Source organism: Fundulus heteroclitus, chromosome 4 (genome assembly GCF_011125445.2).
Source record: "Fundulus heteroclitus isolate FHET01 chromosome 4, MU-UCD_Fhet_4.1, whole genome shotgun sequence".
Classification (NCBI taxonomy): domain Eukaryota; kingdom Metazoa; phylum Chordata; class Actinopteri; order Cyprinodontiformes; family Fundulidae; genus Fundulus; species Fundulus heteroclitus.
In genome coordinates, this window is record NC_046364.1 from 17,132,712 (window position 1) to 17,159,878 (window position 27,167).

Consider the following 27,167-nt stretch of genomic DNA (forward strand, 5'->3'; position numbering starts at 1 on the left):
CTGACTTATTGTATGGAAGTGTGGCGTAGTGCCTTTAAAACATATATAAATTCAATCTTCCTCTTACAAAAAAGAGCTGTGAGAGTTATTAGTGGAACTCGATATAGAGATCCTACAAATCCAATATTTATGCCGTTAAATTTATTTAAAATTAATGAGTTGATTGAAATTTGTATGTGCCTTGAGATGACGTGCTGTGAATTGCCGCTATGTAAATAAAATCTAATTGAAAATTGAATTGAATTTTTTGCGAATGGAGTAAACATTATACGTTTATACTTCCTTTTCCTCCTTTTCGTTCATAGTTAGATTTCTTTTTACCTTTTTTCAAGGTTATTTCGTATTTCTTTTTAATAAATGAAATAAAGTAAATAAATACAATTATTCTGATAAGCTCACATAACGCCAGTGTGCATGCTCGTTCCATGTTATTTTCTGCTTGCTGGCTGCACATGCGCACCTCTAGCATTTATGTATCCCATTAGCTTAGCGGTTAGCTTCGGTGTTAACCGTTTATTGTAGCTTCACTGTTCTTACCGTAGACTTTGAAAATGGCTGAGAGTCACAAGAAGCGAACAATCGTACATGTTTATGATTATTAAAGGAAGGTCTCAGTAGAAAGAAATAAGACCAGAGTGGATTTGGGAGATTTTTTTCACGAGATCCCCCTGAAGAGCAGAACAGCAGGTAGGATGGTCTTGCACATGCTCACTTATTCAAAAACTGACTTGGGGAAACTTCTAGTGAAAATAAATAAATAAATAAATCGGCGACTCTACCCATAGTTGAGACATAAGTATTAAAAACACAATTTCGATCCTATCTCCTGCTGTTTATCCTTTCTAAACCATTTGGTCCTTAATATGAGGTCATGACAGATAGTGTTTAAGAAAGAAGACCACGTTAAAAAAAAGATACATAATATCAACACATCTCATAAATAACATGTAAACAACTATTAAGCTTGTAAAAGCTTGCTGCATGTGATACTATAGTTAGTGCTTCTTAGGGATGAACAACAAAGATGTAATAAAAAGAAGCCCAAACTAAACATTACCCTTGCAGCATTGAATATCTAACACAGACATAAAAGCTACTCCTTTTGTAACATTTGTCAGGATAGTCATACCCAATGTAATTATCACAATGCTTTATGATAAAGACTTTAAACACTTAAAATAATGTATTTTCAAATGCAGCTGGAGGCCAAGTGGTGGGGATCATTGAATTGAAAATTGAAATTCAGTCTGGAAGTGTCCAGAGCTAAATTGAAAGACAGACTGCTCAATTGACTCGCCTCTTGTGAGGCGCAAGACTAATGGGTTGCTTCCTGTGGTGTAGTGATCAGTGCAGTGCCTGGAGATGTACGCGTTCCTAAAACTAAACAATACAAGACTCCAGGACTGGTCTTTACAATGAAGATATTGTATTTTTGTGCGCATCTTTACATCGAATTGTTCAGATATTCCCATGCTTGTGTGGTGTTGAGTTCTTCACTTGATTAGATCATTATGTATTGTCAACCACATGAGCAATACTAAAGGAAGAAGCTGGCTAATTGGTGGTTCAGTGGAGCTATGAAACACAGGCTAGAGAAACATTTCCCATATTTCTGGGTTCTTGAAGATGAAGTGAGGGCTACCAATGCATGAGAAAACTGATGGTTTAATTTTTTTTTTTTTGAGGCTTCGGCGCAGCGACGTTGCCTTTTTATCTTCTTTTCCACGTCTGGTCAATCTCATGCGCCTCCAGCTGAAGTCATTTTGAATGTGAAACCAAGCTGACAGCCTCAAGCACTGCAGGAAAGTGGATGTGTACAAAACCCTAGTAGCCAGGGGAGCCCAGCAAGAGGGGAGGGAAACTGCCTGGATTCCCATCTTGCTGTTAGTCACACCTAATTTAAATTCCCTTCCTGTGCTGCCGAGCCAGTGAATTTACAAGTGGATAGAGGAGGTGCTGTTTGAGACTTGTGCTGGCATGCTGTTTGCAAGAGGTTAGGAAGACACATCAACCGTGCTTCCCACTGCAGAGAACACAGTCTCTCCCAGCTCTGGGTCTGTCCAAACCTCCCTGCCTGAAGCTGTTTCCACAGACGCTCAGGGGCTGTAATGGCTGAGTGATTTCTCCAACCAACAGTGCACAGTTGAGCCGATTTAGTCACGCACATGACAGTTTGTCACAACTCGCCAGAAAGCCAGTGTCTGACAAGTCGGGGATAGAATAGCTAGTGCAGGTTTGTGGGGGAATGTGGAGCTAGGATGTATTCAGAAACTCCTCAATATTGGTCTTTTCAAATTACTACTAGTGTTAGTTGATATAGTAGGCTCTTTTTATATTGGGATGTGTTTTTCTTTAACCGCATTAAAAGCATGAACTCAAGCACTGCAGCTGAGCATTACATTCAGCCTTTTAACGCCTCTGAGGAAATCATGTGTGGTTAATAAATAATTGTTGTAAGCAGTTATTGGCTTATTCAGGAGTAGCAATAAATATATTTCTCCTTTTTTCCACACTGGAGACATTTGCATTAAGCGAAAAACCATTATCTATGAACCCAAACACATATTTTCTGAGGCGAAAAGCTAAGATCACCGTTGCCAACCAGTCTGAGAATCACTGACGAGAATATGAAGTCAAGGCTTTGCAAAAAAAAAAAAAAATGTTTTGAAATGTAAAACGACATTTACATATCTTCTGCGGTAATTATTATTTTTTTTGTCAAAAAAATTGTCAATTTTTCTTTTATGCAGAGAAATACTTATATAGTGCTAAAAACACATTACAATAGATATTAATTTTAGAATCAGAAGAATTTACTCTTAATTACAGAAACACTACTCCAACTTTACCAGCTAAACCTTGAGAAGCTAATTAGACAATGAATGACCTGCAGTTACATGAACACTTGGCCAGGGGCCCAAAGCGTGAGCAGTTTAAACGCTTCATTCGTTATGCAAAAACATAATGGTTGACTACATAGGTATGTGCAAGCAGCAAAGAACATGCTAAACAGTTCTTGCCTATGGTGGCCCAAAAGCATGGTATACAAATTGTTGTAGACTAGAGCTGCACAATATTATCGAATCCCAAACTGTCAAACTATCTGTGTAAGCATATTGCAATCCCCAACTGTGTCATGCATTCATGTTTTGCCTTTCTATGGTATATCTAATGAGTTGCATGGACTCCAACTGCCCTTCACTCTATGGAAAGAGATTTGCTCCATTATCAGTGCAGGCAGGCTTCACTGTGGCACAACTGGAAGCATTGTTGCGTTGCAGCAAAAAGGTCCTGGGTTCGAGTCCCTGTGCATGTGTTGGTTCTCTCTGGGTATGCCAGCTTTCCTCCCACAGTCTAAAAACATCACTGTTAAGTTGATTGGTAAAATAAGAAGTAAAATATTTCAGCAAATAAATAAAAAAACAAGGCTACAAACAGTGAGACTAGAGTGTGTTTTGTACAACCACAACACACTAGGCTCGCCGACAGAAATACTTTTAGTGACATAAGCTGTTGGGAGACGCTTGAGTCTGGATGCTGGCATATCAGCATTAACACTCATCTAAACCATTGCAGAAATACAAAAGCCTTTTCTTTAGATCTTTTTAACCAGAATTTAAGCAAATAGATTGGATGGTTTTCCTGTGCTGAAGGAAAATATGTATCTGCCATATATCCACATTTATTTCTGCTGACCAATTTCTATGCATTTAGAAACACATGGGCACATGATAGCCATAAACCCTGCTAGTACTGCTTTCAGCTAAAACAGAGCATTTAGGCTCAACCAGTAATGTTAAAGAAATTATCCACAGAGCTTCTAGTTAATTTTATGGCATGTTAAAGGGTTTATAGCAGTCTTACTGATCCGCATTTCAGAAAAATCATTACCTTACTGTAGAATGCTGCGGTGATAAATCAAATTATGCCGTTATGGCAGCAACCTGAAAGCAGGTGGAGACTTACCATGGCAAAAGCTAAAGTTGCCTGTTTTAGATTCTGTTTTAAATATGGACTATGAATTTGTGAGGAGAGCTGAAAATGACAGCTTTTACGTTTACACAAATGTTTCTGTTCTCTCCAAAATGCTTTTGCCTCCAGCTGTTTCGCTCCGATTCAAAAATCTGGAGTGGCGGTGAAGGGAAGGTCTGCCCATCTGTCCAAGGTCTGGTGTGAAATATGATTCTAATTCAAGGCTCCCCTTTACTGTTTCCTCTCAGAAAGAACCATGGTTCACTCGCTGCAAGAAAAAAGCTAAGAAAAAAACCCCCAAAAACGAACATGTTGCACTAAAACACCAAATTTGGCCAGTAACATTGGAAGGATAAATCATTATAAGACACAATAAAAATCAGCAGGTTGGAGGAGTGAGTCTGGGTGTAAACCTTTGGGAACATCAGATGAAACATCAAGAGAAGCAGACACTATCTGGGTGGGTTGGTCTATAACTTCCTAATGTTCAAAGGCTTCTGAAATCTCCTGTGTTTTTGCCATTTAACGATTTATTCCTAATAAAGCACACCAGGATCCAGGATGCATGTGTGTGAGCTCTAACAGAGGAAACAAAGTCTCCACACACAAATCGATCCAATAGTTTTTCTCTATTGGAGCCGTTTCATTGTTAACCCAGGGATGGTTCTAAGCATACTAGTTCTAAGCAGATCGTTTTCACAAGTCACATCGTCTCCAAACGTCTCCTCTGTTTAACGTTTGACCGTTCCTCCACAACTGCAGGGCAGCAAGACAATTTATTAACACAAATCCCACAATTCGTCACGTCACCCCTGATACCTTCATTTCACCCGTCTACATACTGTTTTTTTATTTTTAAACTGCAGTATATGAATTTTCTTCACAATGCTGCTCGGCATTTTCAAACTCTGACAATCATAAACAGTGCTAGAAGAAGTGCTCACAGTGTTATCAAGCATGACTATTACACACCAGCTCACATAGCTGTAAAAGGCATTGTAAAATTCAGCTGGAAACATTAAAGAGAATTTAGAAACGCTTTTCTACACGTATGAACAATTCAAATCCAGTTAACAGTGATCAGCAGTCACTACACAGGAGATACTGAAACAAGCAGCGGGATGACGACAGACAACATTTGACTCATTTTAAAGTTGCACTACTTTCATTGTTCTGTGAGAAATCCATCTAAAGCCAAAACGAACTCAGGAGTTTTAAGGATGGAAGTGAAAGCACTTTAAGAGGTTATTGGTGATCCCCAGATGAAATTCACAGGAAACACTTGGTGCTGAGACGGCATTGGTTTTTACAGAGCTGGATCCACTATTTCTAGGGGGAGGACAAGAACAGATGCTAAGGATGCAAAGGCTCCACCTCCAAAATAAAAACCTTATTTGTAAAAGCATTGCAAATGCCTTTACTATGTGTAATGTGTTGCACGATGTGTTTGCATCGTGTGTTGCATGATTGCAAATTGTAGCTTTATCATAAAACAGGCTTTTGTCATGAGTGATCAGAGAATAACTCTATTAGGAGATGCAAATATTACATTTATAGGCTTACGTGCTGTTATAAGGTCAATGGTGAATGTAACAGAAATAAAAATTAGTCTCCTCTCTAGAAATCCCATTGCTCCTGTAATCATCCCTTTTTTCCTTCTGGCCCACATTCCCACTACAAACATTCATAGATAATGAAGAACTTGCCAACAGCACATTAACTTCCTCTAGAAATAGACAACCAACAGAGCTCAGCTCGTGTTTGAACCAAACAACGCTGGACATGAGAAGACTGTCAGGACGTGTCGTGCACGCTCAAAGTTCATCACATCTATAAGGTCTACAGGAAATGAATGATGGATGTTTTCAAAACCGCTCGGAGCTTTTAGTTCTGTCGGCTTAAGATATTCCAATTCAGTACATTTTTGTTTTATGGCTTTCACACCAATTCACTGGAGCTTCTGCCTTAGAAGTTACCTGAAGCAAAACTCAAGCAGAAAAAAATAGCCATTGTTTAAATGTTTCACGCTTTGTGGACACCAGAGACTGCGTCATATAGAATTTAGTCTTAATGTTACTTAGAGGCAGAATTTGGGTTGCTTAAGGACAATACCTTTTGAAAGAACAGGTAGGAATAAGAACAGGTAAAACCTCACTTCATCTTTCCCAGAAGGGTATGCAGAGATGGATTTTTTTAATATGAGCAGCTCTTAGAAGATTACAACTTCTGATCTCCAATTATTTCATTTGTAAACTTTGTGGAACTTGTCACATAGTTTTAAAACAAACTCAGCTTTCTCTGACAACCCACGAGGGCAACAGAAGAAGCAGGTCATGGTTTTCTGACACACGTATGCCTGATTAATTTTTTTGTATTTACATCTTAAATATGCATAATGTGCACATTTAGTTTAAACACATTTACAAGAAAGAAACTAACTTTATACTGTCAACATTCTGTACATTTGTAATTGTGAAACAAGACACATGCAAGGTTTTATGTATAGAAAATGTGCCTGTTTCAAGATATCTGTCCATCTAAACATGTAACTACCAACATAGTTAAACATGCATGGCAATCCTAAGCACATGGGCAAGAAATTTCAGATGAAATGGAAATAACATAAGTGTGCAAAGCGCTGCTCCTTAATGGACAACTTTTGCAGTTTTGGTTGTTTTGTACCCAGCTTCTGCAGATATAAAAAGAAATCATGACTTCACCACATTTCACACACATGTGCCAACTCGTACCCGCCTTGGGGACTTTTCCTACTTGCTTTGACAACTGATGATGTAAAGTCATTTTCTATAATCTAGTCATAAATTTAAGCACGGAAAATGGGCTTATGTGACTCCAGTAAAAATATCTATCAGCAGGAGGCTCTCAGACACTTTGGATTGGCTCTCCTGTCATGGGTCTCAGGCTGACACCATTCTTCCCTCGTGTCAGTCAGAGACATTAAGTCGTGTGTTTTTGTCACAATTGTATCTGAGTTGTGACATGTTCTTAAAGAAAAACCTTAGAAAAAATAGGAAAAAAAAAAAGACACTTTGAATTGAAGAGGGATAATATTTCATAAAAGTCAAATGACCCCAATGGAGATTAGAACCACAATCAATGGGACAAAATAGACAAGTGATAAAACACTAGAGCACTGTTAAGATTATTCATTTCAACAATTCATCAAAAACACTTTACTGCCAATGGGCACAAAATAGTTTGGTTGTAGTTTGCAGGAAATATAATTAGTTTGGGTCAAAACTGAAGTAAATGGGTATGGAAATAAAAATGACTTAGAGCCACAGAAGTGCAGAACAACACAACAAATGGTGTGTTTTATTTTTGTTCTACACATGATTTACCAAACGCATACCTTCAGATTCAGACGTATCACTGTGCTTTTCTGCCCCCCGAGTAACATCATGTGCCATTTTAACTACCCTAATGAAAACTACACCTTAGAGAGAACTGTAAGAAGCAGCCTTCACAATGCAGTTCTTGGATGTGTTAAATAAAATGGATAGCTCTGAGTCACCTCTGATGATGGAAGACAAGCTGAGAAATCCCAAACACTAAAATAGCCTTTTTCTATCATCAAAGCCATTTTAATACCTGTGACCCACGCGTGTGTTTTAAATCTATTCTTGCCTTTTCCCTCTCAATTCTGTTTCAACATACTGAATGTCATCTAATTTTCATGAGATTTTGTGTCGCAGCCAGCGCTTTAAAATAAGTGCACTGCTGAGATTTTCTATTCTGTCCACAGTTTAGCTTTAAAATGTACCCACCTACCCACTCTTGAAATAGTTAAATAGGAGGATGAATCTTTTTTCTCTGGCAGCCATGTGTTATGATGTCCTACTTTGTCAGAGCGCCACTCATGCCAGACTGCTCCTGTTGCAGATTGTTCTGAGTTAAACAACAACAGTTTCAAAGAAACCTGAGCACTGACTGTTCAAGCCAAGTAACTGGAAAACCTGCAATGCCTAAACAATGTTTATCAGTGACTGCCTTTGTTAATGTGCCATAACAGAGAGAGCAACTTTGCCCTGCAGTCACAAGCGATTCATTAAAACGCGATTAGACATCGCAGATGATCAAACATCTTATAAAGACTCGCAATGACACACCAGCTGCTTGGGTTCTTTAAAGACAGGAATGGAGATTAAGGGTCCTGATGAAACCCCAAATGAATTACTTAACATATTGTAACATTTCTTGTTAACTGTTTGCAGATATCTGGCAAATGGTTTTAAATTTCACAAGATAAGCTTTGGGAGAATCTCAAAGTACTCACGTCAGGTCCTGTCATCACTTCGGGTAGCCCCTTGACGCTAATGGCATAGAGGTTTTATGTGGTGTCAAACGAAACAGATGGTTTTATTGTTTGTCCTTTCAAGTGGATGGCAACATCTGGGCCGTCAGGTTCCTAATCGACTTCTTTGAAAAGTCAGCCGAAAACAACAAGTGGCAAGTAAAAACTATTTCTATGAACTGCCACATCTTGTTTAAACCGTAAACATTCAAAGAGATGCCGGGGATGGATGAGATATAAGGGTAGAGCTGGCGTCCAATATCTGGAGGATATTAGTTCTCGCTGCAGCTGTGTGGGGTTTGACTCCCGACCTTGGAACCTTTGATGCATGCCTTCCTCCCTGTTCTCTCTGCCCATTTCCTCAATCCTGTGAATGAATGCTAATAGTGCCACACAAAAAAAATCTTTTAAAACGTACAAACATATGCAAGAGTAGGAGGTTTATGTGTTTATGGATCTACTATGTGTTCACTTTCATCTTTGATTCTCAACAAGGATTTCAGGAGCTTTAAGGCGTTACGGAAGATACTGCAGAGAGGCAGTAAAATCAGCTCGGTAACTTGGCAGAAGGGACTTGATTCTTCAAAGTCTGGGTGGAAAACAGCTTCTGCACACAACTGTGCTTGATTAAAGCTTTTTTTAAAAACACAGTCATTAGAATAATAAAAGAAAAGTGGCTAAGTCAATGTGTACAAACAGACAGATGTGTTTTAAATCTGCATTCCTGAAAACATAATTCACTATCTAGCATGTGACAGATGCAGGGTGTTGCAACAAACATAATGTACAAATTAGAGCATCAAACGGGGAGCTGCAACACTGTCCACAGCAGATAGAACAGATCAGCATTGCCGTGCAGATGCTTCATGCACAGATGTGCAGCATCCTTCTGGAGGAAAAAATAAATAAATCATGTGACTTACAGATGTTGGTGAGCATTTGTCAAACGGAAAAACTAGTATCACATTTCTACATTTCCAGAGGACTGACAATCCTTCAGCTGCCACTAAGGTTGAATCCAATTTTCTAAAGCTATTCCTAGCTTTAGATTTTGGCAGTCCCCTTATTTGAAATATTCCACTTTGAGATAGCACAGCTCTTTGTCAAGTTGCACATTTTTTTTATGCAAAAAGGAAATGTTTAATTTTCCAATGCACACTGTATATAGTAACTTATCTAACTTAAATTTCAAGAGCTTTTTGTATGAGTAATCACAATAATCACAAAGAAGGTCAAAGAGCATCATTTTGTCTAACATTTGGGATGCTAAGGAGAGTAAATCATCAATATCTTCTTCTTTGCAGAGAGAGAGTCTGAATAGCGCAGCATGAGGTTTACTCAGGTTGTTGTTGGGTCATTGCTGCAACATCTGAAAACCACTTGTTTCAATTCTGCAGCCGTGGCCCATATGAAGAGCGCTCATGGCATCTCAAGAGCTACGAAACTGATGTTGGTAAATTTTCCAACATGTGCAAAGAAGAACAACAATGAAGCTGTGGCTATCCTCGGCTTAGCTACAGATAAAACCTTGTCAGATCTGGAAATAAGACTTAAGGCTAAAGGATGTCAGCTTCATGACACCAGTTCAGTGTTACTCAGCAAACAACCCGGTATAGTTCTGGATCGTCAAAAACACACTAGACATACTGCTTGTCTGATCTCTTACTTAAGGCTGGTTCAGACAGCCAGTCGATTTTCAAAGCCTGAGAGACACGTAACGATAAAAAAATCCTAGAAAAAACAGATTTGGTCGTATAGTGTGTGGTGTCCAGTCAGACGGCGAGCTCAACACACCCCATACGAACAGATTTCACTTAAGATCATTCAGATATCTGACAGGAAATCTTGCAAATCCTCGTGAGTTCAGAGTAAATAAACATGGACGACCAGGAAGAATAATGGTGCTAGTTGGTGGACTAATTTTAATGGACAAAAAACATAACAAAAAGAAAAGGTGTTTGTTAAAGAAGCAGATACAACATGACCGGGGGCTCTACGCTTGCTGCACGATATGGAGGCAAGTTGTTGTTTTTGTTTCTCTCTGGAAATCCCTCACCTCGTACAAATGTTTGCAACATATTCCAGTGCAACTTGTTAAAGGTAAGAAGATAGGGTTGAGTTGCTCTGTAGATAAAAGTAACGCTGACATTCAGAACTTTGTTTCACTGAGTTTTCTGAGACCAAGGTCTTTGAGATTGTAAAGCCCTAGTAAACAGAATCTATAAAACCTCATTTCCGATTCACTTACTGGATGTAACTTTAAACATTTTTGATGAACACCTTAGAAACAGGCACATTCTACTTCTGAACTTTATATTTTAAAAAGGATCCATATTTCCTGTTATATAGGGTAAAGATGATTCCCCAGGGTAATAGACATTTTTTTTTAGAGTATTTTAATTTTCAATTCAATTCCTTTCTAGGGTGCCAATTCACAACAAATGTCATCTTTATGCACTTTATAAAACAGTTTATATTTATACTGTACACTGTTATACAGAATCCAATTTAAACCAAATGAATTTAAATCCAACCATCATGCAATAGAGTCAGATTTAGTTGATCATAAAATACTGGAAACCAGCAGATTCCATCTAACTTTAGTAATGATTCAACCCATGTTTAATTAGGCTGTAAACATGTCCAAACCTCTAATAACTGAAACAAGTGCCTAAAGAGAGAACAAAGCCCATGCCATTGGCTAAAGGAGGCAATTTCTGAGACTGGCCATGCGTAATAATGAACTCAGGGATGGACACTGTGAAGATAACGGCCCTGTGTGCTTTGCATTTCCATTTTCGTCCTTCCATATATCACCACTCTCTATTATCTATTACAGAGGAACCCAGAAACTCAGGAGCCGACTGGGATGAGTAAACAGTGAGTTTTAGTCAACCTAAACTCACAGGCATCCCCACAGACTCATCAGTGATCTGCAAGATGTGAATAGAAAAATAAAAGAAAAACATACTGTAGCTCTCGTAACTTAAAATATTCTGCTCATTCCTTCAGTAAAACATTTTATATCCCATTTAAATGTGATTTAGGGTGTACTTATAAACAAGACACTAAGCCATTCAGCACCGGAGGGGATTAGACTCATGCCCATTAGGAGCGGAGAAAGAATTGTCAAGTCATGCCTCTTAATTAATTAATAGGGACTATTAGTCTATCAGGTTTGTACACTTTGCTCTATAAAAGGAAGACCTATGCTGATGTTCCCTGCATGCGCTGTTATACTATCTTGTCTCTGCAGCTAAAAAACACCTATAACCTGTTTGAAGGCAGCGTGTGGAAGAGAGGAATAAAATGAGAACAGTCGGCCAGAAGATGTTTTATTCTTTTCACAATAGCTTCGATCACATCCTGTTGTTAGAACGATTGGGTTGTCACGAAAAAACAAAAACAAAAACTCGGCACAAGCAGCGTCTGCAAGCACTCTAAAAGGCCGCCAGTGCATGTTGCCTAAACAGCTGTCAACCCTCCTGTCAGACAGGTAGGCTATCATCTAAAACACAAACTGCTAATCCCACCTACATGATCATTTTAACCCACTACAGTGACAACAAGACTATCTGCAGCAGAATTAGAACAATTATTGAATTCATACTTAAGAACTTGGAAATTAAGGATATTAGAGTTGGAACTGAATAATTGACGTTATTTTTTCTGTCGCGGTATTCCAGGCATGCCATATGGAGAAGCGGGCTGCCTACATGTGCCAGGGCAGCACCCTGATGGCGTGATTGACTTTATTAACTCCAGACTCAATGAAGCTTCTTAGCAGGCCACATTGATGTAATAGTAACCTGCGTTTGCCTGACCTTCAACTATTTGGATTATTTGTGGGTTGGTGCGTGGGTATGTGCATTGTGTATAAGTGTGTTTGTATTAAGCGGGAGCATATGAGCGAGTTTGTCACTTGGAGGTGCATGGTTGTAAGAGCGGCAAGAACGGTAGAAGGCCTGCAACACAGCCTCCAAGAGCAGCCAAGAGCACTTTACTTTAGTATCTGAGATGTGCACTTGACATTGTTGCAGGTGAGTAATTGAGTTAAGTGCAGAGCGAGCTACAAACTTTATTGCTGTTGGAAAATTGCGGACGCCGACTTAAAAGTTTTGGTTCAGTTTAACTTTTATTTCTCCACTGTATGTGCATGAAAAACCTTCGTTTCTCCAAATTGCAGTTTAGTGAGAGCTGGGACTCCTCTCAGTTTTCTTTTTTTAAAGTTGCGCAACGGAACGGTGCATTGCTCCCTTAAATATTCAGCATGTTTTCAGGAATATAAAACAACTAGGGCTGTCAAACGATTACAAATTTTAATCGGGATTAATCGCATAATGTCAATAGTTAACTCGAGATTAATCGCAAATTAATCGTATATTTTATCCTTTTATTTCTGAAAGTGTAATAGCCTGTTTGGGCATTTTAATATGTGATTTTGCAATAAATGACACTAATAAAATCCATGCTTGTACAAAAAATATTTTTATTTTGTTATTTTTCAAGCACTTTTCAGAATCGGAACGAAAACATCCTAGAGCCAAATGTTAAACTATGGACTATAATGGCTAAATCACTAATCATGATACCCTGATGTTTACACCATGTGTAAACAAATGTGTAAATAAATACCTGTTTTCATGCCGATATATTTTTTTGCCTATTAAACAAAGATAGACATGCTATTACGCATAAACATACAAATTAATAAAAATTGTACATTTCAATAAAGTCATAAGTTTTGTTAAATTTTTTCACTCTCTCACACACATCTAATTCTGAGCTTTCACACCAACAACAATAATGTCTTTGAATATTTTTGCTTGCTGTTTCTATCCATATTCATAGAGTTTAAGCCTGGAAAAAGGTTTTAAATTTCCAGGTCATTCCAGTCTTACACTTTGCTTGCAACTGGGCAGGAGCTTAGTACCCTGAAAGAGACTGTTTAGCAACTGTTTAGTAACTCCAGGTCCTTCGTTTGGCAACGTGACTCAGCCTTAGTTTGTCAAATACAGAGAAAACAAATTAATAAGCATTAAAGTACGGTTTATAGGTTGGATTTCTGCAATTTTATCAACGTGTAAAAGCTCATCTTCAGAACCAATGTCTGATAAAATGGTGATCTGCACCATGTAATCTACTTTCAGCAATTATCACCGGTTATTGCACCGTAAACTACAGAAAATACGTGCAGAGTTGCTCTGTCTGCCTTTACTACCGTCGGCTCCTATGGCGGAGGGATAGTTCAGCTGGATACAAAGTGTGGGCAGTGCAGGCAGGTCTCTTAACAACGCTGTTTCGTCACTTATTTTAAAGCCCAAATAAGCGATTTCACTTTCAGAAACCTGCCCAAAAAAAACGCAACCCGTGAAATTTAGAAGCGCTTTTAGAAAAAATAAGCCCAAAGTCGCATAAAATAAACGGTATTTGGCAACAGTGAGCGCGGGTCTGTTTTGCTGCAGTTTTCTAGCACTCTTGAAACTACGGAAAGCGCCGAGGGTAAAAGAAACACAGTCCGGAGAGCGCGGCGGGGGGAAAAACAATAGGGAACAGTGTGTGTGTTTTGACGCGCGATTAACGGGGACAAAAAACATTTTCGGCATTATGGTCTAACAAAGTTAACGCGTTAATAACGCGTTTAAACTGACAGCTCTAAAAACAACACAATTTTGGTTCGGTACATGTGCGTACCACGCCGACAGGGCTGTACCTGGATATTTTCGGTATGAATACGTGTACCGTTACACCCCTACAGTGTGAAATCCACAGGAAGGCGACAACGAAGCATCATTTTCTCCAAGCTGTGCATCTTACTACACCACTGAAAGTAAAAGCAGATAAACAATAGTACAATAGGAGCTTAACAAACCACTTATGCTGTTTAGACTTTTGCTGAGCAGAAAGTGACGAGTCAAGGTAGCTTCATATCAACCAATCAGATTTATGCAATAATGAAATATCTATTTCCAAAAAAAAGTAAAAAACAAAACAACTGGACTTGTTTTCCGTAGTTGAAGACGTTTCGTTTCCTCTCCAGGAAGCTTTCTCAGTTCAAAAAGTCTGGGGTAATGTGGAGTAACAAGCTTTATACCGTTGCCAAACAAAGCCCTTGTAATGGCTTAGATAACCGAAACAGGTCCACCCCTTAGTAATGGGCGGTCGTTGAAATCAATAAGCCAGCAGATTGAACCGAAATTACCGGTTTAGGAAAGCTTCCTGGAGAGGAAGCGAAACGTCTTCTACTACGGAAAACAAGTCCAGTTGTTTTGTTTTTTTACTTTTTTTTGGAATGACCACGACCTGGATGACTGAGAATCTTCACCAGCAATGACATATCTAGCTACTATCAGTTAAATGAAAAACACTGCATATTGTATTTATAATATGCTTACTTAATTTGGTCAATTTATCTGTAAGGCAAATTAGATTTTGGGACACACTATTTTTAGAAAGGGAATAAACAAATCATGTCATGATTTTATTTTATTTTTTTAGTTTATTACAAATGCATTGTTTACATAACCAATTATCTGAGACTGCAATTAAAACAGAAAAACATTAGAACACAGTTTAAATAAATAAAATGCAGATCCCCCTTGAAAACGTCCTTTATGGCCAATTATAGCCAAATTGTGTGTGAAGTGTACACTCGGAGCATTTTATTCCTGCTCTGACACCGCTTCTCCATTTCTTCATTTATAATTCAGACTCTAGAGACATAAAAACCTCTTGTCAGGCTTCACACACTCTGACGCTGAGGGCTTTAAAGAGCTACTCAAAACCTCAGTGGCCACAATGTCAAAGGGACAAAATATAAAGTGTAGCCTACTTTTCTACAGCCGCAATGGGACTCTGCAAAGGTGAATACAGCCATGTTATTAAAGAGGGTCCTTATAGCCTAAAGCGGCCTTGGCCACATCTAATTAGAATGTAAATGTAGTGTGGGCTGAGGATGGATCGCAGAGGATAGACATTGGCATTTAGATTATGCCTAGACTAGATTACTGATGACACTGTGTGTTGGTGAGATAGCCTTTTAGAGAGCAGCTTGGCAATTGACTAATTGTGTTTCAGCATAGCAATGTAAGCTGCTGCTGTTCTATTGCTGGTAATTAACTAAAGAAAGAGAGGTAGATGGCTGCACACACGCCATGCAGACAGCAGCGGCGAGATTAAAACAACACGGGTAAAAAGTATGAACAAGCAAATGTAGACACTCAGGCAATCTTTCACCTTTTGTGCACGACTGAAAAGAAGGATACATTTCTGTGCACCGAGTTTAGGTTTGAAGGCGGCTCAGAAGAAATCCTTTCACCTCTCAATGATTCCCCATTGAGGGCATATGCCATGAACAGAGCAGCTAAGACCAAACAGAAAACCAAAGACAGCAGAAAGAGGAAAGGTAGGGAGGGAGGGAGGGTGAGTACATCGAGAGGGAGAGAGCAGAATGGAATAAATTGAAGCTGATCTGGTGCTCTGCATTCTGAGAAGGCTGGATTTGCATATCTGTGCAGCAGTGCAGAGGGAGAAATGTGTCGGTGCTGACAGCAAGCTGAATATCTTAAACCTCCGCTGACAGCCCTGCAAGCACTCTCTCCTCACGCACTCTGATACAGGATGGAAGGAGCTCTCTCACAAAAACACACACACACACACACACACACACACTCACACACACACACACACACACACACACACACACACACACACACACACACACACACACACACACACACACACACACACACACACACACACACACACAGGGACGGACACATGCATGAATGTGTGCAATCACACAAAGAGGCACTCACGCTAGATTTAAGGTCAGGAGATGGGGAGCTTTGTGCATTGCTTTGTTCCTCCGCAGTGATGTATAGTAGCGCTTGTTGTTCAACAGTCAGCTCCAGCACAAGACTCATCTCTGGGGAAACGATCCAGTGAGGCAGGCCATTCTCTGCTGCTACTCAGACACAAAACTATTTATACCTCCTCAAACCTATTCACCCCATATACACAAAGCCCTCTGAATCCAAACGGTACAAATGTGCACACATGTGCTGCGTGAGAGTTTCAAGTTATAACACCTTTAATAAAAAAGCTATCTTGGTACTTGCATAGAAATTCTGAAATTCATTTATTTTACTTAATAAAGTAATGCAACAAATATTGCTGCTAAAAGGCATATTTATAAAGAGAGTTGGTCCTGTGATTGTGATACCTAAAATTAAGCTAAAATTTGGATTAAACTGCAACGTTTTTTTAGTTAACAGCAGAACACATGTTAGCTCTTCTGCTCTTTATAAAGCAGTACTGCCAGAATAGCCATGCTAGCCTAATTAGTAAGGCTATCTGCTGGAGTAGCCAACCTAGAGTCTGTTGATTAACAAACATGCTGCTATTAGCTTGCCAACTGTACAAAGTTATCTTCATAAATGATCATTTGTGTTTTCCATATAAGGAAACATTCATAAAATGATGCTCTTCTCTAAGCAAGGAATAATGAGTAAAAGCTTTATTTTAGCCCGCTGAGCAGCTGACTAGCAGCACACAGCGACAGGTGGGGTAGGGGAGAAACCATTTAAGTGTTACTCTGTGATATATAAATCCAGTAACTCCTACAAGTTGTTTAAAATCCTCTTTATGCTGTACATTTTCAGAAGTTTCAAAGTAATTAAAAAAAAAAAAACCTTTATATACATTGATACCATTAACAGGTCCATCCACGTCCACATACTGCATTCTTTAATAAATCAATAAATGCATATCCTTTTCTAGCATGTCAATCATCACCATGCAAAAATGTTCTTACACTACTTTCTCTATTCGCAATATAAGAGATGTATCTTTATTGTAATTTGGGCTGGGAGCCTAAGATAAAGAGGATAGAAATAGCATGCAACACTGCATACAATTCCTCTGGCATACAACACTCCATTATGTCTAATGTTTCAAGTTGGTGGGGGTCACTCCTGCAGGTTGCTAACTCCAGGAAGTAGCCAGGATTACAGAGCAAAAATGCAGGGGAAAATATTCTGTCTTGCATCTACTAAGGTTATCTTTCCAATTTTGAAAGAGCCATATTGTCTCATTTACACTGTTAGTGTTCATGCAAACTGAAGTAATGGGCCTCCAGCGCCAGCTTTATATTTTATATGTGGACATAAAAATTCTGTTGAGCTGCACAACTCCATTCTGGCAAAAAGCACTGTATTACCATAAAATGCAATGTGTGCAACAGTAGCAAAGCCTCGTTTATGAATTTTTAATGTGCATTGTGAGCGTTCAACAACAGTAACTGGAAATCAACAGCAACAAGTCAAGAACCAAGTAAACAAGATTTTGCAGTTCCTTAAGAAATTAGAGCAATAATACAGAAACTGTCCATCACATATTTCTTGGAAACTGTGGAAAAGGTAAAAATTGCGTCTAAGAAGAGTCTGTAAATTAATTAAAGATGGAAAGCCAGGGATCATCTAAAATCCATAAGCTGTGACTTTAGGTTAATGACGATGTTAGAGGCAGTATTATATCCGACACTGATGGAAAATCCACCATGACTAGGACATGAATTGCTGAATTCCCCCCATCCAAGAGAATTTTACCCTCTAATAACATGATTTTTAAACGTTGCGTAGAACCAGACATTCCCACATACATCCTGGTGGCAATTGTGCCTTCTATAAAAAATGTGAACACATGTCCGAGTTAATAACAGAGCAACTGTTGGTTTTCATTTAAAAACCTCAGATCCTATTTGTTGGAGGCAGATGTGAGGCAGATGGAGAAGTTCTTACAAAATTGAGTCTTTTTGTGCCAATGGTGTTAATCAGATTACATTAAACCTTGCAATGTATGAAGGAAGGCATATTTTCCTGTGCTGTGATGCCAAGTTGTCTCTTGATTCTCAGTTTTTCAGCGTCGCTCAATTGACTTGTGAACATTTTACGTCTTTCAAGCCATTCGTTTGTGATTTTAAACTTAAAATGGACAATTAGTGACATAAAAGTCAACCTAAACCTCATGCAAATTGGTAGATTGTTTAGAGGGTTGAATTATGTTTCTGCAATGATTCATGTGCAAGTTGATCTTCAAGCTTGAAACCTGCTGGTTCTATGTTTAAAACTCTTATTCTGAAGGTAGGAAGTTTTTGAATTACTGTCTGGTTGTATAATGGCGCAATAAAGACTACACATTGGCCAAAACAATGCCTCTACTTAAGCAATAAATAAATCCTCACCACATAAATAATGTATCTTGCAGCCTTTTGAAGAACTAAAAGGTAAAATAAGGGGCTGAGTGACAGACAAGATATAAATGATTTGTAAACACAATGAGAATACCTAGATGCAACATTTACATAAGTACAACTCAATGCAGCAATGGACCCAAAATAATATTGCTTTAGCTACAGCAACAATTTGAAGATGCTTGGTCTGCAAGCAAGACGATTATCTTGCCTTGGGATGTTGGATACTTGGGTGAAAGAGATGGTAAGACCTACTTCTGATTAATTTAGCTAATAATTACTTGACAAGTCTGGGACACTCAGAGCACTGGAATCTAATTCCCAGATGGTAAGTTGAATTTCAAATATGAAAGAAATATAACCGAAGATGATAACGTAACAGCAAAAGTAACATGCCCTGTCCTAAACACTTTAAAATTCCACTGTCTTAATCCTGCTTTACATGCCCTATTCAAACCAGGAGCGCATCAAAAACAACACACATACTTCAAATATGTGACAGAAGTTGATGTTACACAAAATCAGATATTAATATCTAATTAAACCCAATATTTAATAAAGGCTGTGTAGCTTAAGGCTATCTTCATTGGGTTTAATGGCATGTGACTATATAAAGCTAGTATGGTGATTTTTGCAACTCTCTTCGTATTTTCAAGTATTTAGGATCTTTAGATGGATATCAAGACAAGTTCAATTGACATGCAAGTCCAGAGACATTCACTTTGGCAGGCTATGTTAATGTTTTTGTTAAAATTCTTGAGGAGATTTCTTTTTGGTAACTCGTGCTCCTGCACAGCTATCAGCAGGAATCAGGGGAAAACATTTTATTTGGCTCCATCATTTCTGTTTATCCTGCTTGTGAATTTATCTATGTATGCAGTACAGCTCAACTGGGGGAAAAATAAAGAGCATAAACAGTGCAGCAGCCACTGTTTCTACTCCCACTACACATAATTCGCAGTAATGGCTGAGTGAGACAAGGAGGCTCTGGCAAAAATAATGACAGTTGGGGCTTTAAAAGGTGACCAGCCTTGTTAATCATAATGTTCCACAGATGGCAGAGTACCAAGCTTGTGATCATTTGAAGGTTCTTGCATGGACGTCTGCACATTCACAGTGGACATTACGAGCCTCAAATATCAGAGAATCCCCTGTGTCTGGTTAAGTAGATCATTTAGCTCAAGTGGGTGTTAGCTCAAGGTTATGTTTTTTTTTTTTTTTTTTTTTTAAATCTACATGCTGAAAGGCTCCTGCTGGCTCTGCAAAACGCCAGGAAGCATCCTCTCAACGGATGGGTGAGAAACAGTGTGAGCCGTAGGAGAGGCAATGAGGAATAGCATGCGTGTCACTGTGTACATATGGGCGAGCGTGATGGGGGAGGTGCAGAGCAAGGGAAAAAGGAAGCGGTAACATGGTGGACGAGCTCCTTGACATGCCAGAGGCACGGTGACATTGATCCAGCAGACCTCCCTTCGTCGGTCCTCCTGACAGAGGTATCTGGATTGTTCATAAAAATGGAAATTGAGCCATGTTATTCTCAAGCGCTCTAGCTGACACGAATCGGTCCAAAAATAAAATGCACTCACACATGGATGTGCAGGAATCAAACAGAAGAAGGAGCTTGTGGCTACTATGGCCACATCATCCTTTAACTATGCCATCTGAACATTACTTTCCATATACAAACACTTCCTCCCACAGCGCGTTGCTCTGTTAGTCAGGCAAAGAAACACTTCCAGCAGATGCAGAGCAAATAAACAGACATCTGTGGGAAGAGCCGAGACAGGCTGAAGGAAGTAAAGCCCTTTCCTGATTAACAGTTTACTGTCATGTGTATTGTGATAACACTCTGAAAGTCCAACGTTTACATACAGCATGGGTGGCTATGGTGGTGGGTGGGGTTGATAATTGCAGAAAATATGCCACAACATGCAATTACCCCTCCTTTTATGCATCGTTTGTTAGCCTAGCAGTGTTCTGTGTCACATGATAATTACCAGCAACCACTGCCGGCATGTGACAAATGCTCAGCGAGGAGTAGCAAGCGTTCCCAAACCATCTATTCCAAAAGAAAAAAAAACAAAAAAAAACACTGTGGCTGCATCTGCACTTGGACGTTTGAGTCATCTTAAAGTTACGGCAAATGATACGTCCATGAATGCGTTCAGTCCCCTAATCCTATTTTACAGTTTCATCAATGTGGACAAACGCAGGGATCATCATCTCTAAATATAGACGGATACTTAATCAATTTAGCTCCCCTGCTGTTTGTCTTCTTCAGCAATAAAGCAGGCTTAACGGTGCGGCAGCAGATGCTATTGATTTTCCTGAAGAGAGTGAGGGAGGGGGGGGGCTCATAGGAGGGACGGCTTATGATAGAAATTTTCTAAATGACTTTATGCTTTTACAGGGAAGCAGCGTTAATGGGAGCTTCAGTCTGATGAATTATTTGGCTCATGTGGACAAAGTAACCTTCAGAGAGGAGGAGGGAGCAAGGCAGGTCTTCAGGTAGCAGTAGAGCTTTACAATATGCGCTGGTTATATTATGGTTTAACTCAACATGACAGGGCTGCTGATATTTACTTCCAGGTGTTCATAGCATGCATTTCTGCGCCTGCTTAGTATAAAGAAAATCCAATAACAGAGCTCACAAAGTTCAAATTCAACAGCACTTTAACTGATTGACTGGAGGATAAAGAAAATATATGACCACTTGATATTAAACAAATGTAAAACAAACTGCTTTTATAGTGCAAGAGATGCAAGATTGTATGATTTGTTGATTGTGCAGCTGAAGCAGGAAGAGATTTAGGCTTTGTTATCAACTGACAGCTCAAGAACAAAGGATCTGAACAAAGGTGGATTTCCTTTTTGATTGAGAAAGACGTCAGTAATCCAAAATATATCTGATTTTATAAAACAGTAGGGTTTTGGCATTGCTAAACTCTTAGGTGAGCAACATTAAATTACAGTTATCAGCAGTATTAGCGGAGTCTTTAGTCGAATACAGTTTAGCCAAACGATATCAAAAACCCTGGTAGATTTATGTTTACAATTATGTTTATGCAACTGAGAATTTGGTCTCTGACAGGAAATAAGACATCTGTCTAAAATGATAACAAAATAAAACGTTGTTTAAAAAAATGGGATGTCAACAACAATTTACATCCCTTTCAGTACTCAATGGGAAAATCCTTATTGGCATTGCATGAATCAAATCATTCTTGTAAATCGCTGACCAGCTTTTTGCATGTTTCCACAGGTACTTTGACATTTTATCTTTGGTGATTATCTCCAAGTCCTTTAGGGTAGTAGGCCTCCTAGTGATCATCCTAATCTTTAGCCTCCTCCACAGATTCTCATGCAGAGATTCTGGCTGCGTTGCTTCAAAATCTTACATCGGCCAGTCAGAAGAAACATGTTGGCAAAATTAAATCTTCGCTTTAAACCTAAAGCTGCCTGGCATTTGAATTATGTTTTGATTGCCTATATTACTATTACTATGAAGTATTCAACAGAAGCTTCCACCACTTGCAGTCCCTTCAAGAAAATTAATCTAAACATAGTATATTATATCTAAGAATAGTATAATACAAGAGCACCAAGGAAAACATGGCAGCTCTGTGCCAACTCGTAGGCCCATTTCATATCCATGCACTGCCTTTTTGTCTTTTCCTTCTTCCATTTCATAAACCTAAACAAACAGCTTTGTAGCCATGTACATTATCACTGGATTATCATGAATTATTTTTAATTCTTTTTTTTTTTTGATGAACTATGGAGATATATGACCATAAACACTTACAAATCTGTCAAATATTTTACACGATTTTCTGATGACTTTATTTAACGCTCTATTTTACTCGATTATGGTTCTGATCCCCAGTTGACTATCATGCAATTTGGGAGATTATGATATCTGATCAAACCAAAACAACTAAACGACCACCTGCTGGTAGATAACATGTGCTGGAGTCAGAACTAGATTAGGCTTACTGTATGAGCAGATTACAGATGTTAGTTGATATTGTTAGTTGTCAAAACAGATCTGAAACATGTCCGTGATGGTTATAAATTGTAGCGCGGGTGGTAGGAAATGCTGGGTATAAAATGATAAAAACTACAGAAGTATGAAATGACACGGGGGTGAAATGACCAGCATGCCGATAGAGCCAGATCTACAAAACATAGACAACACAACACAATTGTATTTTCCCTACCTGCTACAACTGACACATTTGGTTGGTAGGTAATAAACTACAACTATCCACAATTAGGAGAGCTGGAAAAGTGATGCATGTCATTATCTGCACCCTTTATTTCAATTAAATGTTTTCTGTAAATAAATAGAATTTTAGGTATATCCTTATCCCAACATTTTTTAAAAGAAAAAGAAAAAGAACTTTTCCTTTTATCGTTTCTAAGAAGAGCATAATAAAATAATGCTCATTACCGCCTTCGCTCATAAATGTAAAAAGAAAAGAAAAAAAATTGTTCTGAATGACTTGGGTCACGTCTGTGCATGTTTTCTTTTCTGCAACGTACCAAAGAGTTTGTTGCTATACCGTCATGTTTTGAGGCGCATAAAACTGTACTGTATAAGTAAAAGAGGGTATCATATATTTGATGGGAATGCCCTAAAATATACAGGGATATTCTTTTGGTTTTTTAGAGCTCATTCCTAGCAACGTGCTTCTCACTGCGCTTTTGTTCTTTTCATCTGACACACATCTGAACACAACTGCTCTCTATAAAACAACAGCACCAAGTAAGTGCATAAACTGCCTTATTTTTTTATTGTTGTTTTTCAGATGAAGGGTAAGAGTCAAATACATAAAGTGTTGTGGGGCTCAATAAAAAAAGTAGGAAGGAAAAAAAAGAGCTATCAGCAGGGATTTAGCCTGCAGGTCTGCATGTAAAGTGGGTCAACTGTGCTCCTGGAGAGCTTAACAAGCTGCTAGAGGAATAAGGCAGCACATTTGGTAATTAGCAGGAGGAGGAAGGCATGTTTGAGGGATTGGGAGCGGGGGTGCAGAAAGAGCTGGAGCGCAGATGAGAGAAGAGTGGGTGTGAAGCTGGACTTGTAAGATTTAACCCGAATAATTCAGAAAACACAACATTTCAGTCTTATACATCAGGTTTTTCTGCTGCTGATTTGATACATATCAGTAACTTTATCGTTTTAATGGCCTTTATACAGCAGTTCGAGGTCTAAATATAGAGCGGGAGTCAAAGCAGGGCTGGACAATTAATCGCATTTACAATATAATTGCAATAAAAAAAAAATGCAATTTCCAAATCGCAGACGTTCTGCATTTTTTGGCTATGAAACAATTAATGGATAAGACACGTCCTTTAGGTGTGTGGTAGGGAAGAGAGTTGCAGCAGTGAGTACTGGTCATGCATAAACTTGTTTGTCGGTTGCACTTGATGTTCAACAAGGATTGATGTTCAACTCAATTAAAAGCTATTGTCTTGAAAGCTATTCATTTGAATAATAATATTCCGATTAATAAAAAGAATTCAATTTCTTGTTTTAAATAGCCCTTGTTTACAAACATTTATCAACAGGGCATTTTTGTTGCCTGTGGTTAATGCAGAGAAAAGTCAAAATTAAAACGCAATCTTAATTATGGTGGAAATATATCGCAATTTAGATTTTTGCCAAAATCGTATAGGCCTAAGTCAAAGCTGCAAACAACGAAAGTTGTGTGAGGGAAAATATTTAAAGTTTGATGTGGGTGTTGTCATACACATAAATCCCAAAGTAAATCAAGTTACGCATTGATGATTAGGTCTAGATAGCAAAGCTAAGCTACAATAAATCCATAGAAATGTGCCTAAAAACAGAAACATTTCATCCAACACAATTCACTTTATGCCACAGAAGCCACGGCAAGACAGGTTAAGCATTTCATGAACTTATTTTTTCCTGTATGAAAAAATCTCATACTGTTAGAAGGAGTCCATTCCAGTCATAAGCAATCAGACCGATTCCACGGTCGCAGGAGAAAGATGCATTTGTAACACCAATGTAAGCGGAGGCAGCTCAGCTGGAGAGGAGGTGTGTGCATTGTTTTTTTGTGTGTGTGTGCTTATGTGTGCCCTTTCCTGAAAGCTCCTGAAAGCTCTCATGCGAAAAGTGAGGAAGGTTATTTGAGGCAGAGGTAGAAAAGGAGAAATAAAGACTTAAGAGCTCACAGGGTGAAAAGCTGCAGAGCAAGTTGAAGCGAGAGGAAAAGGCACTTTTACTTCACTGGTATGAGGTGAAAAGACTTCACTGCCAAATGTTTTTTCTTCTTCTTCTCACAGCCAATTCATGTGTCACATCATCCCTCTTTGCTTTTCCTGCAGCCTGTTATATCCTCAGGTAATATACCTTTATTGGTTCCTGACTGGTAATGCAGGAAAAAAAAAGAAAAAAGAATCAAATCCTGAAAGGTTGTGTATATTACCATGTCCTTAGAATGAAAAGACCCAACAGTAAATGTGTTGGATGAAAGAAAATAACTGGCATTAAAAAAAGGCCAAGGTATACAATGAAGATGAACAAAATGACAGTAGTCTTCTATTGTTCTTCAAAAACAGCTAAAGGAAAACAATAAGACAGCTGGTTGACAGCATAATGCTACCTAAAGACTCTGACCTGCAGGTCAGGCAGATTATCTTAGTCTGATCATCTGAGCATTGAATTATGCAGAGCTAACCTGCCTCTGACCTTTGCACCAACAATCTGACCTGCTGTTGAAAATGTTTGTCTACTAAGTCACAATCCACTTTCTGCAAATAAGTGTCCAAGTCAAAAAAGCTACAAAAAACAATACATTTCAAAGTAAACATCTAACAAACCAATTAAACTGCAAAATTTGCATCAAGACAATCTATTAAGTTAAACTGTATAATGGGGAAATGTAATCAAGGTGACAATGATTCAAGTTAATTCAACTTCATGGACATCAGATGTCAGGCCAATAGTATCTAAGGTTAGCATTGTAAAAATACTCAGCAAAGTTTCTCAGTAAACATACTTGTTTACTAACAACTGCACAAGACTGACGGATTGATTGATTGTAAGACGATACAAGTGCAGAAGTAGCCCAACCATTACTCACTAGAACATGTGCATAGGCATTAGCTCACCAACACATCAATATTGGAAAGAGGCTCTGGTCTAATGAGAGTCCATTTCCACCGTAACATTACCAGGATATAGTGGTAATTGGGAGCACATCATATAAAAGCATGGATCCATCCTTCTTGGACCAAACCTTTTAATGTCTGCAAGAAGTAAAGCCAACAGGTGATTGTTATGAAGGTCTGAAAGAGTCTCTCGCTCTATTCGTTTCCGTTTGTACTTAAATCTCAGACACTTTTCAAATATAATCTTTAGGGCTGTCAAACGTTTGAAAATTGTAATTGCAATTAATCGCATAATGTTGATAGCTAACTTGATATTAATCGCATATGAATTGCATATTTTATTCTTTTATTTCTGAAAGTGTAATAGCCTGTTTGGTCATTTTAATATGCAACTTTGCAATAAATGACACTAATAAAAAACACGCTTTTACAAAAAATATTTTTTATTTTTTATTCTTCAAGCTCTTTTCAGAATTGGAATGAAAACATCCTAAAATGTTAAACTCTGGCCAATAATGGCTAAATCACTAATCATGACGCCCTGCTGTTTACACAATGTGCAAACAAATGTGTAAATAAATACCTATTTTCATGGCAATATATTTTTTCACGTCCTAAACAAAGATAGACATTGTATTATGCATATACATATAAATTAATACTAATTTTACATTTCAATAAAGTCATAAGTTTAATTGTTCATTTTTTCACTCTCTCACACATCTAATTCTGAGCTTTCACACCAAAAACAATAATTTCTTTGAATATTTTTGCATGCTGTTTATATCCATATTCATACAGTTTTAAGCCTGTATGAATATGGATATAAACTACAGATATAAAAAAGGTTTTAAATTTCCAGGTCATTCCAGTCTTACACTTTGCTTACAACTGGGCAGGAGCTTAATACCCTGAAAGAGACTGTTTAGCAACTGTTTAGTAACTCCAGGTCCTTCGTTTGGCAACGTTATTCAGCCTTTGTTTGTCAAATACAGAAACAACTAATTAATAAGCATTAAAGTATGGTTTATGGATTGGGTTTCTGCAATGTTATCAGTGTGTAAAAACTCATCTTCAAAACCAAAAAAAAAAAAAGTTTTCATAAAAGCTTAAATGCACATAAATCTCAAATTGTTTGGCAACTGTGTTTTTGATAAGTGTTTTTTCTACTATCGGCAGGAGGAAGAAATGCCCTTTTGAGCACATTACCACAAGGTCCCACCTTGATTCCCAACCATCCCAAAAAAGATGAAGTGATCCCTCATCTGCTGCTGCCCGTATGGTTTGGAAAAAACATGTAAAGTGTAAACTATGGCTACAGCTGGGATGGCCTGGTGAAAAATAAAGGAACACAAATAAGATCAACAGGAAGAAGGCACCGAACAGGTTTTATTCACTTCACATATTCAATTAATTATAGCACATTTGAAACGAAAGAAAACTCAATGAGCCAATAATAATACTATTTCATTTTACTTTATGCTGTGC

At 38.3% G+C, this 27,167-nt stretch overlaps 1 protein-coding gene across 1 annotated transcript in view; it reads right to left on the bottom strand.

Moving 5' to 3' along the window:
* The window catches only part of trip4 (thyroid hormone receptor interactor 4), a 119,180-nt gene that overhangs the window by 12,287 nt on the left and 79,726 nt on the right, over positions 1–27,167 (bottom strand). The window lies entirely within an intron of this gene.